Consider the following 14325-nt stretch of genomic DNA (forward strand, 5'->3'; position numbering starts at 1 on the left):
GGGTCTGCACCCTCAGCACTCCAAGAATGAGGAACGGGACAAAAGGCAGAGGAGGGGTTTGTCCCCAGCAAAGCCCATTAAAAATCCCTGGGAGATAAAAATAGAATCTGGGCAATAAAGTCAAGTCTAACCTTTTTTATCCTTTGTGCTTTGTCTAATTTCACGTGCTCCTAGGGTCCCGCATGCAGAGGTTCCACACCCGGCACTTCAGACCAGATTTCCTAGTGCAGAATGGCTGGGTCGACACCTCAGCTCCTGGGGCCCAGTGCAGACTCCACGATATAGAGCCTGAGCTACAGCCAACCCGGCCCTCGAGAGCTCCGCCGCCTCCCTCCCTCCCACTGACTCTGACAGGATCTCTACACAGCAGCCCAGCCCACAGCCCACGGGGTAGTGCATGCTCTCACCTCTCCATTCTCTGATCAAAATATAAAGTTTCCTTTGCTTGTGAACCAAACTCAGTCTCGATCTGTTGGCCCCAATGACACTGGGCAGGGGGACACTTGTTGGGGTCCACTCTGGAGGATCAGTAACAGAAATTGAGACTATTGTAACCTCAATGAACAGATGTGTGAGCCAAACTGTAGTTAACATAGAACAGTGTATAAGGCTCGGGTAAAATAAGATGTTTTTAACACTTCCATTTGATATTTCCATCACTTTTTATAAGCAAGTTCAGTGAAAAGGTTTGTCTTATTTGTCAGGTCAATATTAGAGAAACGAAGTGATTTCTTTCCAAGGATGTACAGCTAATAATCTTGGTTAAACCTTCAATCTTGTTTTAAATGCTTTTCCATTGAAAATGATACCTCTCTTTCAGCTCCCCCATTTCTGAGAAGTATAAAATCTTATAATTTATTATTACCAAAGGGGAAAGGTGGGAGGAGGGATAAATTAACAGTTTGGAATGAACACATACACACTGCTATGTATAAAATAGATCATCAACAAGGAACTACTGTATAGCACAGGGAACTACACTCAACATTTTGCAATAACCTATAAGGGGAAATAATCTGAAAAAGAATAGATATTTTTATTGACATCATCTATCAATGACAGTTAAAGTGTAGCCTAAGGGAAGCTGGTGGTGAGTGCTTCTGACCCTGAAGACTTCAATCATCTAAAGTTTGGACTCTGCCTACTTCCCAAGGCCCTTAATGAACATATGTGTAGCCGTAGCTTAAAAACTTCCCCAGTTTGGGTTTCGGGGAGACACTGATTTTGAAAAAGCCCTGGTGTTCTCCTTACATGAATGGGACTCTTCCTACTGCTAAAACATGTCTGTCACACCCAGAGGATGGTATACCGTCTGATCGGGAAGAGTTTGGAAAAGGCATCTCATCTCCTCATCTCCTGGTGCTCGGGTTCACCCCTCCAGCGTCTTTACTAACAGTCTCCCCACTTGGAGATGTCAGCACTGTCAACATCCTGTTGCGTACAGTTTGGAATTTGTCCAGAGGATGAAGCGGAAGGATGAGGAACAATGAGAGACAAGTCCTAGGTGTTCAGACAGGCACATGTCACTCTAATTTCCAATCAGGAAGACGAATTGACCAAAGGCTAGGGTTGCCCATGGAAACAGTATAGGGCTTGAGGAAATCCCGCTGCTTTGTGGCCAGTTCCCATAAACACGAGTTGAACAATGGAACTCAGGGGCAGTAAAATTCACAAAACTGCAGAGTTGAAAATATCCATCACTGAAAAATGTCTTGAGGAAAGTCAGAGAAAAGGACTTGTAAGCAAGGGAGAATGGCAGGAAAGGGATTTGAGGAGGTAGAAAGGACTCGCCATTAAGCACAAGAAAAGGAGCTGAACATTGCCAACATTGCCAACATTGCAGTTGGCCAAAAAGGGTGTATGCGTTCTTTTCTGTATATATTCAAGAAAAGGGCATACACTTTTTTAGCCAACCAAACAGGTGGGCACTGGAAGTCAATACTACAAAAGATATCACTTCGCATCAGTCAGAAGAGCCATCCTCATAAAGCGTAAACAACAGAAATGCAGGACAGGGCAACGAGAAGAGGGAGCCCTGTGAGACTTATAGTGGAAATGTATATTGCCAACGGCCATTCTGGAGAAGTGTATTGTGTTTACTAAAGCATCTAAAAAATGAGCTACAGAGCATAGGGCACTTGCACTCATGGGCGTATATCTTGGGAAAAACAAAAATCGAGAGGACACAGGCACCCCAATGTTTACCCCCTCTCTGTTTAAAAGATCCTCGACTAGGATATAACTTAAATGTCTCTGGAGGGAAAAAATGGATAGAGATGTGGTACTTAGGTAGAGTGGAATATTATTCAGCCTGGAAATCAATGAAATATGGCCAGTTGTAACAACTCCGGAGGAGTTACGTATGATCATTCTAAGTGACAGAATTCAAAAAGAAAAAGACACATATCATAAGATATCACTTAAAGGTGGAATCCAAAATGGCTACACATGAAATAAATTACAAAACAAAAACATAGTCAAATATGTAGAAAACACGCATAAGGCTGCTAAACGGGAAAGGTGGGGAGGGGTGAGGCATCATCCAGGAGGTTGAAATTAGCAAAGATACCATTCCAAATACCAAACTGATAATCAACAAGGCCTACACGGTAGCTAAAAGAACTGCACTCAGCACACTCAAGTCACCGGAAAAGAATATATACGACTGGTAAGAATCTGAAAAAGAATTTATTGATGTCTCTCTGTACGCGAATCAAGTGGATGTACAGCAGCAAGAAACAGAGCTTTGAAAATCAGCTGTAACCAATATAGTAATAAATTGAAAAAAATAAACGACAGAGAGACAGAGAAAACCTCTTACAACTTTTCCTCAGGGACGGTGATGCAACATGGATTGAACACATCTAGACCCACAGCAGGATGAGACATAAGGCTGGAAACTGTTTGCGCTAAGAGAAATGTGAGGTTGGGTGAGGAAATGCACACCCTTTAAAGTAATACTACCTGGTACCCATTCAATGGGTCCCAAATCTGCAGGTTCAAGGGATCTTCCTACAGCTAAAACATGCATGGAAAACCCAGAGGACTGTACACCATGTGATCGGGAGATGTGTCTAAAATGCACCTCATTTATCCTCTCCTGGTGCTCCTGTTCACCATTCCAGCCACGCTACTTAGAATCTCCCCACTTGGAGAATCAGCACATTTAAACTTCTGTTTCACACATTTTGCAAATTGTGAGGAGGATGAACGGGAAGAGGGGGAACCAATGAGAGAAGAGTTGTAGGGGTTTGGACGGGCACATATCACTCTAATTTCCCATTAAGAATAAGAATTAAAGAAAGGCTCAGCCTGCCTCGCCGGAGCCAAAATAGGGCCTGAAGCAATCCTGCGGGTTTGAGGCCAGCTCACAAAAGAGCAACTTAAAAAATGGAGCTCAGGGTCACTGCAATTCACAAACCTGCAGAGTTATAAATGAAAACTAACGTCCAAAAATATGTTGAGGTAAGGCAAAGAAGAGGATCTGAATGCAAGACAGAATTGCAAGAAACAGATTTCAAGAGATAGATTGGACTCGTCTTTAACGCACATGAAAAGCGGCAGAATTTCGACAATGATGCAGTTGGCCCAAAAGGGCGTATGCGTTTTTTCCTGATTATATCCAGGAAAAAACGCATACGCACTTTATGGGCAACGAAGCAAGCAAGCAATGCAAATGTGCACAACAAAGAAGTCTCACTTCCCACCGGTCAAAAGGGCCATCCTAAAAAATTGTAAAAACCAGAAATGCAGGACAGGCCATGGAGAACAGGGAGCCTTTATACGCTGATGGGCAGTGTGTGAACTGCCGAGAGCCACTCTGGAGAAGTGTATGGTGGTTCCTAAATCATCTAAAAAACAGAGCTACAGAGCATAGGACACTTCCAATCATGGGAGTATATCTAGGGAAGTCTAAAAATCAACAAGACACAAGCACACCACAGTTTAGGGCTACTCTGTTTACAAGAACCTCAACTTCAGTACACCTTAAATATCCCAGGAAAGAGAACAATGGATAAAGAAGATGTGGTACTTATGTACAATGGAATATCTCTTCACCATGAAATCAATGTAATAAGGCTAGTAGAAGGATAAAGAGTGGATTTAGGTCCGATAATACTACTTGAAATAAGTCAAACAGAAAAAGAAACATATCATAAGATATCACTTATAGAGGGAGGGTAAATATGGCTGCACAAGAAATGAATTACAGAACAGAACAGTGTCTCACATTTAGAAAACACACTTATGTCAGCTTAAGGGGAAAGGAGAGGTGGGGTGATGCATAAAACCAGAGTTTGAAATTAGCACAGATACCGTTCAATAAACCAAATAGGTATTAGACAAGATCTACACCTTGCTCAATGAACAGGCCTCAACACACCCTATACACCGCAGAGAAATATATCTGAGGAATAAGAATCTTAAAACCCATGTATTGATATATCTCCATAAGGGAATCAAGTGTGTGCAGAGCGGCACAAACACAGCAGTGAAAAGGAGCTAAACCCCATTATAGAAATAAATTTTAAAAACAAAACGCTGAAACAATGAAAGAGAGAAAAATTCTTACAAAATTCGCTCAGGGGCTGTGATGCAACCTGGATTGACCACATATAAACCCACAGCTGGATAAGACATAAGGCTGGACACTTGGGGCTGACAGGATTGGTGAGCTTTGGTGAGCAACTGCCGAAAGTTTAATGCAATACTTCATGCTACTCAGTCCAAGGGTCCCAACACTCCAGGTTGAAGGGAATCTTCCTACAGCTAAACCATGCTTGGGAAACCCAGCGACTGGTATACCATATGATCGGGAAAGGTTTCTAAAACGCACCTCATTTTTCCTCTCCTGGGGCTCCGGATCGACATTCCAGCCGCTTTACTAACAACATCCCCACATGGAGTCAATGCCTTTAAGTTCTGGTATCGCACAGTCTGCAGTTAGTGCAGAGGATGAATGGGAATAGGGGGAACCAGTGAGAAACTAGCTGTAGCGGTTTCAATGGGCACATGTCACTCTAATATCACATCAGTAAGAAGAGTTAACCAAAGGCACAGCAGGTGCCTCAGAAGAAAAATAGGGCTTCAAGGAATCCTGTGGTTATGGGGCAATACCACAAAAATAAGAGCTAAAAAATGGAGCTAAGGGCCACTGCAATTCAAAAACCTGCAGAGTTATAAAGGCCAACTATTTTTAAAAAATATATTGAGGTAAGGCTATGAAGAGGCATTGAATGCAAGGCAGAATTGCAGGAAACCGATTTCAGGAGGTAGACTGGAATTGCATTGAAAGCATAGGAAAAGAGGCAGAACGTCCACAATGATGCACTTGGCCAAAAAGGGCGTATGCGTTTTTTCCTGAATATATTCAGGAAAAAACGCATACGCCCTTTTTGGCCAACCAAGCAAGCTTGCAAAGGAAATCTGCACTACAATGAAGTCTCACTTCCCCCCGGTCAAAAGGGCCATCTGAAAAAAGTGTAAAATCCAGAAAGGCAGGACAGGCCATGGAGAACTGGGAGCCTTGTTATGCTGATGGGCGGGATGTAAATTGCCAACAACCACTCTGGAGAAGTGTATGGTGTTTCCTGAAACATCTAAAAAACAAAGCAACAGAACCTAGGGCACTGCCACTTATGGTCCTATAGCTTAGGGAAATTAAAATCAAAAAGACACAGCCACACCAAAGTTTGGAATGGCTCTGTTTACAAGAACCTCGTTTACAGTACAAGTTCAACATCGCAGAAAGTGAAAAATGGAGAAAGAAGTTGTGGTATTTACTTACAAAGCAATATCACTCAGCAATGAAATCTGTGTCATCAGGCCCTTAGCAGCACAATGAGTGGATTCAGGTATGATGATTCTAACTGAAATAAGTCACACAGAAAAAGAAACATCATAAGATATCAGTAATACACGGAATGGAAACTTGGCTACACAGGAACTGAATTACAGAACAGAACAGGGTATCAAATTTAGAAAACCAACTTATGCTTGCTTAAGGGGAAAGGTGAGTTGGGGTGCTGCATAAAACCAGAGATTGAAATGAGCACAGATAAAGTTCCTTAAGCCAAATATGGAATAGACAAGAGCTACTCCTTGCTCAACGAAATGGACTCAACACCGCATATTAAACGCCTAAGAATGTACCTGACTAGTAAGTATCTTAAAACCTATGGATTGCTATGTCTCCGAAAGAGAATCAAGCATGTGTACAGGGGCATAAACGCAGCAGTGATAGGATTGGAGAGGTTCGGTGAGCAAATGAAGACCCTTTGAAGTCATATTGCATGGTACCAATTCCACGGGTCTCAACTCTCCACGTTTAAGGTATTCTTCCTTCAGCTAAAACATGCATGTGGAACCCAAGTATGATCAACCATGTGAACGGGAGACGTGTTCAAATATGTCTCGGTTTTCCTCCCCTGGTACTCGGGTGCAACATTCCAGACGCTTTACTAACACTCTCCCCACTTGGAGAGTCAGTGCCTTTAACCTCCTGTTTGGCCCAGTTTGCAATTTCTGCGGAAGATGAACAGGAATAGCGAGAACCAATGAGAGGCTAGCTGGAGGTGTCTGGACGGGCAAATTTAACTCTCATTTCCCAACAGGAAGAGGAAATAACCAAAGGCTCAGCGTGCCGTACCGGAACCAGATTAGGGCCTGAAGCCATCCTGCGGTGTTGCGGCCAGGTCACAAGAAAGCGAGTTGAAGAAAGGAGCTCAGGGGCACTGTAATTCACAAACCTGCAGAGTTATAAATGACAGCTATCGTCCAAAAATAGACTGAAGTAAGGCTGCCAAGAGGACTTGAAAGCGGGGCAGAATTGCAGGAAACCGATTTCAGGAGGTAGACTGGAATTGCATTGAAAGCATAGGAAAAGAGGCAGAACGTCCACAATGATGCACTTGGCCAAAAAGGGCGTATGCGTTTTTTCCTGAATATATTCAGGAAAAAACGCATACGCCCTTTTTGGCCAACCAAGCAAGCTTGCAAAGGAAATCTGCACTACAATGAAGTCTCACTTCCCCCCGGTCAAAAGGGCCATCTGAAAAAAGTGTAAAATCCAGAAAGGCAGGACAGGCCATGGAGAACTGGGAGCCTTGTTATGCTGATGGGCGGGATGTAAATTGCCAACAGACACTCGGGAGAAGTGTATGGTGTTTCCTGAAACATCTAAAAAACAAAGCAACAGAGCCTAGGGCACTTCCACTTATGGTCCTATAGCTTAGGGAAATTAAAATCAAAAAGACACAGCCACCCCAAAGTTTCGAACAGCTCTGTTTACAAGAACCTCGTTTACAGTACAAGTTCAACATCGCAGAAAGTGAAAAATGGATAAAGAAGTTGTGGTATTTACTTACAAAGCAATATCACTCAGCAATGAAATCTGTGTCATCAGGCCCTTAGCAGCACAATGAGTGGATTCAGGTATGATGATTCTAACTGAAATAAGTCACACAGAAAAAGAAACATCATAAGATATCAGTAATACACGGAATGTAAACTTGGCTACACAGGAACTGAATTACAGAACAGAACAGAGTCTCAAATTTAGAAAACCAACTTATGCTTGCTTAAGGGTAAAGGTGAGTTGGGGTGCTGCATAAAACCAGAGATTGAAATGAGCACAGATAAAGTTCCTTAAGTCAAATATGGAATAGACAAGAGCTACTCCTTGCTCAACGAAATGGACTCAACACCGCATATTAAACGCCTAAGAATGTACCTGACTAGTAAGTATCTTAAAACCTATGGATTGCTATGTCTCCGAAAGAGAATCAAGCATGTGTACAGGGGCATAAACGCAGCAGTGATAGGATTGGAGAGGTTCGGTGAGCAAATGAAGACCCTTTGAAGTCATATTGCATGGTACCCATTACACGGGTCTTAACTCTCCAGGTTTAAGGTATTCTTCCTTCAGCTAAAACATGCATGTGGAACCCAAGTATGATCAACCATGTGAACGGGAGACGTGTTCAAATATGTCTCAGTTTTCCTCCCCTGGTACTCGGGTGCAACATTCCAGATGCTTTACTAACACTCTCCCCACTTGGAGAGTCAGCGCCTTTAACCTCCTGTTTGGCCCAGTTTGCAATTTCTGTGGAAGATGAACAGGAATAGCGAGAACCAATGAGAGGCTAGCTGGAGGTGTCTGGACGGGCAAATTTAACTCTCATTTCCCACCAGGAAGAGGAAATAACCAAAGGCTCAGCGTGCCATGCCGGAAGCAGATTAGGGCCTGAAGCCATCCTGCGGTGTTGCGGCCAGGTCACAAGAAAGCGAGTTGAAGAAAGGAGCTCAGGGGCACTGTAATTCACAAACCTGCAGAGTTATAAATGACAGCTATCGTCCAAAAATAGACTGAAGTAAGGCTGCCAAGAGGACTTGAAAGCGGGGCAGAATTGCAGGAAACCGATTTCAGGAGGTAGACTGGAATTGCATTGAAAGCATAGGAAAAGAGGCAGAACGTCCACAATGATGCACTTGGCCAAAAAGGGCGTATGCGTTTTTTCCTGAATATATTCAGGAAAAAACGCATACGCCCTTTTTGGCCAACCAAGCAAGCTTGCAAAGGAAATCTGCACTACAATGAAGTCTCACTTCCCCCCGGTCAAAAGGGCCATCTGAAAAAAGTGTAAAATCCAAAAAGCCAGGACAGGCCATGGAGAACTGGGAGCCTTGTTATGCTGATGGGCGGGATGTAAATTGCCAACAACCACTCGGGAGAAGTGTATGGTGTTTCCTGAAACATCTAAAAAACAAAGCAACAGAACCTAGGGCACTTCCACTTATGGTCCTATAGCTTAGGGAAATTAAAATCAAAAAGACACAGCCACCCCAAAGTTTGGAACGGCTCTGTTTACAAGAACCTCGTTTACAGTACAAGTTCAACATCGCAGAAAGTGAAAAATGGATAAAGAAGTTGTGGTATTTACTTACAAAGCAATATCACTCAGCAATGAAATCTGTGTCATCAGGCCCTTAGCAGCACAATGAGTGGATTCAGGTATGATGATTCTAACTGAAATAAGTCACACAGAAAAAGAAACATCATAAGATATCAGTAATACACGGAATGTAAACTTGGCTACACAGGAACTGAATTACAGAACAGAACAGGGTCTCAAATTTAGAAAACCAACTTATTCTTGCTTAAGGGTAAAGGTGAGTTGGGGTGCTGCATAAAACCAGAGATTGAAATGAGCACAGATAAAGTTCCTTAAGTCAAATATGGAATAGACAAGAGCTACTCCTTGCTGAACGAAATGGACTCAACACCCCATATTAAACGCCTAAGAATGTACCTGACTAGTAAGTATCTTAAAACCTATGGATTGCTATGTCTCCGAAAGAGAATCAAGCATGTGTACAGGGGCATAAACGCAGCAGTGATAGGATTGGAGAGGTTCGGTGAGCAAATGAAGACACTTTGAAGTCATATTGCATGGTACCCATTCCACGGGTTTCAACTACCCAGGTTTAAGGTATTCTTCCTTCAGCTAAAACATGCATGTGGAACCTAGAGTATGATCAACCATGTGATCGGGAGACGTGTTCAAATATGTCTCAGTTTTCCTCCCCTGGTACTCGGGTGCAACATTCCAGACGCTTTACTAACACTCTCCCCACTTGGAGAGTCAGTCCCTTTAACCTCCTGTTTGGCCCAGTTTGCAATTTCTGCGGAAGATGAAGAGGAATAGCGAGAACCAATGAGAGGCTAGCTGGAGGTGTCTGGACGGGCAAATTTAACTCTCATTTCCCACCAGGAAGAGGAATTAACCAAAGGCTCAGCATGCCGGGCCGGAACCAGATTAGGGCCTGAAGCCATCCTGCGGTGTTGCGGCCAAATCACAAGAAAGCGAGTTGAAGAAAGGAGCTCAGGGGCACTGTAATTCACAAACCTGCAGAGTTATAAATGACAGCTATCGTCCAAAAATAGACTGAAGTAAGGCTGCCAAGAGGACTTGAAAGCGGGGCAGAATTGCAGGAAACCGATTTCAGGAGGTAGACTGGAATTGCATTGAAAGCATAGGAAAAGAGGCAGAACGTCCACAATGATGCACTTGGCCAAAAAGGGCGTATGCGTTTTTTCCTGAATATATTCAGGAAAAAACGCATACGCCCTTTTTGGCCAACCAAGCAAGCTTGCAAAGGAAATCTGCACTACAATGAAGTCTCACTTCCCCCCGGTCAAAAGGGCCATCTGAAAAAAGTGTAAAATCCAGAAAGGCAGGACAGGCCATGGAGAACTGGGAGCCTTGTTATGCTGATGGGCGGGATGTAAATTGCCAACAGACACTCGGGAGAAGTGTATGGTGTTTCTTGAAACATCTAAAAAACAAAGCAACAGAGCCTAGGGCACTTCCACTTATGGTCCTATAGCTTAGGGAAATTAAAATCAAAAAGACACAGCCACCCCAAAGTTTCGAACAGCTCTGTTTACAAGAACCTCGTTTACAGTACAAGTTCAACATCGCAGAAAGTGAAAAATGGATAAAGAAGTTGTGGTATTTACTTACAAAGCAATATCACTCAGCAATGAAATCTGTGTCATCAGGCCCTTAGCAGCACAATGAGTGGATTCAGGTATGATGATTCTAACTGAAATAAGTCACACAGAAAAAGAAACATCATAAGATATCAGTAATACACGGAATGTAAACTTGGCTACACAGGAACTGAATTACAGAACAGAACAGAGTCTCAAATTTAGAAAACCAACTTATGCTTGCTTAAGGGTAAAGGTGAGTTGGGGTGCTGCATAAAACCAGAGATTGAAATGAGCACAGATAAAGTTCCTTAAGTCAAATATGGAATAGACAAGAGCTACTCCTTGCTCAACGAAATGGACTCAACACCGCATATTAAACGCCTAAGAATGTACCTGACTAGTAAGTATCTTAAAACCTATGGATTGCTATGTCTCCGAAAGAGAATCAAGCATGTGTACAGGGGCATAAACGCAGCAGTGATAGGATTGGAGAGGTTCGGTGAGCAAATGAAGACCCTTTGAAGTCATATTGCATGGTACCCATTACACGGGTCTTAACTCTCCAGGTTTAAGGTATTCTTCCTTCAGCTAAAACATGCATGTGGAACCCAAGTATGATCAACCATGTGAACGGGAGACGTGTTCAAATATGTCTCAGTTTTCCTCCCCTGGTACTCGGGTGCAACATTCCAGATGCTTTACTAACACTCTCCCCACTTGGAGAGTCAGCGCCTTTAACCTCCTGTTTGGCCCAGTTTGCAATTTCTGTGGAAGATGAACAGGAATAGCGAGAACCAATGAGAGGCTAGCTGGAGGTGTCTGGACGGGCAAATTTAACTCTCATTTCCCACCAGGAAGAGGAAATAACCAAAGGCTCAGCGTGCCATGCCGGAAGCAGATTAGGGCCTGAAGCCATCCTGCGGTGTTGCGGCCAGGTCACAAGAAAGCGAGTTGAAGAAAGGAGCTCAGGGGCACTGTAATTCACAAACCTGCAGAGTTATAAATGACAGCTATCGTCCAAAAATAGACTGAAGTAAGGCTGCCAAGAGGACTTGAAAGCGGGGCAGAATTGCAGGAAACCGATTTCAGGAGGTAGACTGGAATTGCATTGAAAGCATAGGAAAAGAGGCAGAACGTCCACAATGATGCACTTGGCCAAAAAGGGCGTATGCGTTTTTTCCTGAATATATTCAGGAAAAAACGCATACGCCCTTTTTGGCCAACCAAGCAAGCTTGCAAAGGAAATCTGCACTACAATGAAGTCTCACTTCCCCCCGGTCAAAAGGGCCATCTGAAAAAAGTGTAAAATCCAAAAAGCCAGGACAGGCCATGGAGAACTGGGAGCCTTGTTATGCTGATGGGCGGGATGTAAATTGCCAACAACCACTCGGGAGAAGTGTATGGTGTTTCCTGAAACATCTAAAAAACAAAGCAACAGAACCTAGGGCACTTCCACTTATGGTCCTATAGCTTAGGGAAATTAAAATCAAAAAGACACAGCCACCCCAAAGTTTGGAACGGCTCTGTTTACAAGAACCTCGTTTACAGTACAAGTTCAACATCGCAGAAAGTGAAAAATGGATAAAGAAGTTGTGGTATTTACTTACAAAGCAATATCACTCAGCAATGAAATCTGTGTCATCAGGCCCTTAGCAGCACAATGAGTGGATTCAGGTATGATGATTCTAACTGAAATAAGTCACACAGAAAAAGAAACATCATAAGATATCAGTAATACACGGAATGTAAACTTGGCTACACAGGAACTGAATTACAGAACAGAACAGGGTCTCAAATTTAGAAAACCAACTTATTCTTGCTTAAGGGTAAAGGTGAGTTGGGGTGCTGCATAAAACCAGAGATTGAAATGAGCACAGATAAAGTTCCTTAAGTCAAATATGGAATAGACAAGAGCTACTCCTTGCTGAACGAAATGGACTCAACACCCCATATTAAACGCCTAAGAATGTACCTGACTAGTAAGTATCTTAAAACCTATGGATTGCTATGTCTCCGAAAGAGAATCAAGCATGTGTACAGGGGCATAAACGCAGCAGTGATAGGATTGGAGAGGTTCGGTGAGCAAATGAAGACACTTTGAAGTCATATTGCATGGTACCCATTCCACGGGTTTCAACTACCCAGGTTTAAGGTATTCTTCCTTCAGCTAAAACATGCATGTGGAACCTAGAGTATGATCAACCATGTGATCGGGAGACGTGTTCAAATATGTCTCAGTTTTCCTCCCCTGGTACTCGGGTGCAACATTCCAGACGCTTTACTAACACTCTCCCCACTTGGAGAGTCAGTCCCTTTAACCTCCTGTTTGGCCCAGTTTGCAATTTCTGCGGAAGATGAAGAGGAATAGCGAGAACCAATGAGAGGCTAGCTGGAGGTGTCTGGACGGGCAAATTTAACTCTCATTTCCCACCAGGAAGAGGAATTAACCAAAGGCTCAGCATGCCGGGCCGGAACCAGATTAGGGCCTGAAGCCATCCTGCGGTGTTGCGGCCAAATCACAAGAAAGCAAGTTGAAGAAAGGAGCTCAGGGGCACTGTAATTCACAAACCTGCAGAGTTATAAATGACAGCTATCGTCCAAAAATAGACTGAAGTAAGGCTGCCAAGAGGACTTGAAAGCGGGGCAGAATTGCAGGAAACCGATTTCAGGAGGTAGACTGGAATTGCATTGAAAGCATAGGAAAAGAGGCAGAACGTCCACAATGATGCACTTGGCCAAAAAGGGCGTATGCGTTTTTTCCTGAATATATTCAGGAAAAAACGCATACGCCCTTTTTGGCCAACCAAGCAAGCTTGCAAAGGAAATCTGCACTACAATGAAGTCTCACTTCCCCCCGGTCAAAAGGGCCATCTGAAAAAAGTGTAAAATCCAGAAAGGCAACAGGCCATTGAGAACTGGGAGCCTTGTTATGCTGATGGGCGGGATGTAAATTGCCAACAGACACTCCGGAGAAGTGTATGGTGTTTCCTGAAACATCTAAAAAACAAAGCAACAGAGCCTAGGGCACTGCCACTTATGGTCCTATAGCTTAGAGAAATTAAAATCAAAAACACACAGCCACCCCAAAGTTTGGAACGGCTCTGTTTACAAGAACCTCATTTACAGTACAAGTTCAACATCGCAAAAAGTGAAAAATGGAAAAAGAACTTGTGGTACTTACGTAAAATGCAGTATCACTCAGCAATGAAATCTATGTCATCAGGCCCGTAGCAGCATAATGAGTAGATTCTGGTACGATGATTCTAACTGAAATAAGTCACACAGAAAAAGAAACATCATAAGATATCAGTAATACATGGAATGTAAACTTGGCTACACAGGAACTGAATTACAGAACAGAACAGGGTCTCAAATTCAGAAAACCAACTTATGCTTGCTTAAGGGGAAAGGTGAGTTGGGGTGCTGCATAAAACCAGAGATTGAAATGAGCACAGATAAAGTTCCTTAAGTCAAATATGGAATAGACAAGAGCTACTCCTTGCTCAACGAAATGGACTCAACACCGCATATTAAACGCCTAAGAATGTACCTGACTAGTAAGTATCTTAAAACCTATGGATTGCTATGTCTCCAAAAGAGAATCAAGCATGTGTACAGGGGCATAAACGCAGCAGTGATAGGATTGGAGAGGTTCTGTGAGCAAATGAAGACCCTTTGAAGTCATATTGCATGGTACCCATTCCACGGGTTTCAACTACCCAGGTTTAAGGTATTCTTCCTTCAGCTAAAACATGCATGTGGAACCTAGAGTATGATCAACCATGTGATCGGGAGACGTGTTCAAATATGTCTCAGTTTTCCTCCCC

General features: G+C 43.2%; 1 long non-coding RNA gene across 1 annotated transcript in view; it reads right to left on the bottom strand.

Moving 5' to 3' along the window:
- LOC307181145 overlaps positions 1–13712 on the bottom strand; it is a 730603-nt gene extending 716891 nt beyond the window's left edge. The window contains exon 1 of the long non-coding RNA XR_013826009.1: positions 13680–13712. This is a non-coding gene — a long non-coding RNA (uncharacterized lncRNA). The remainder of the gene's footprint in view (positions 1–13679) is intronic.
- Positions 13713–14325: the final 613 nt, after the last annotated feature.

The sequence above is a fragment of the Stenella coeruleoalba genome, assembly GCF_951394435.1.
Source record: "Stenella coeruleoalba genome assembly, contig: scaffold_147, whole genome shotgun sequence".
NCBI lineage: Eukaryota > Metazoa > Chordata > Mammalia > Artiodactyla > Delphinidae > Stenella > Stenella coeruleoalba.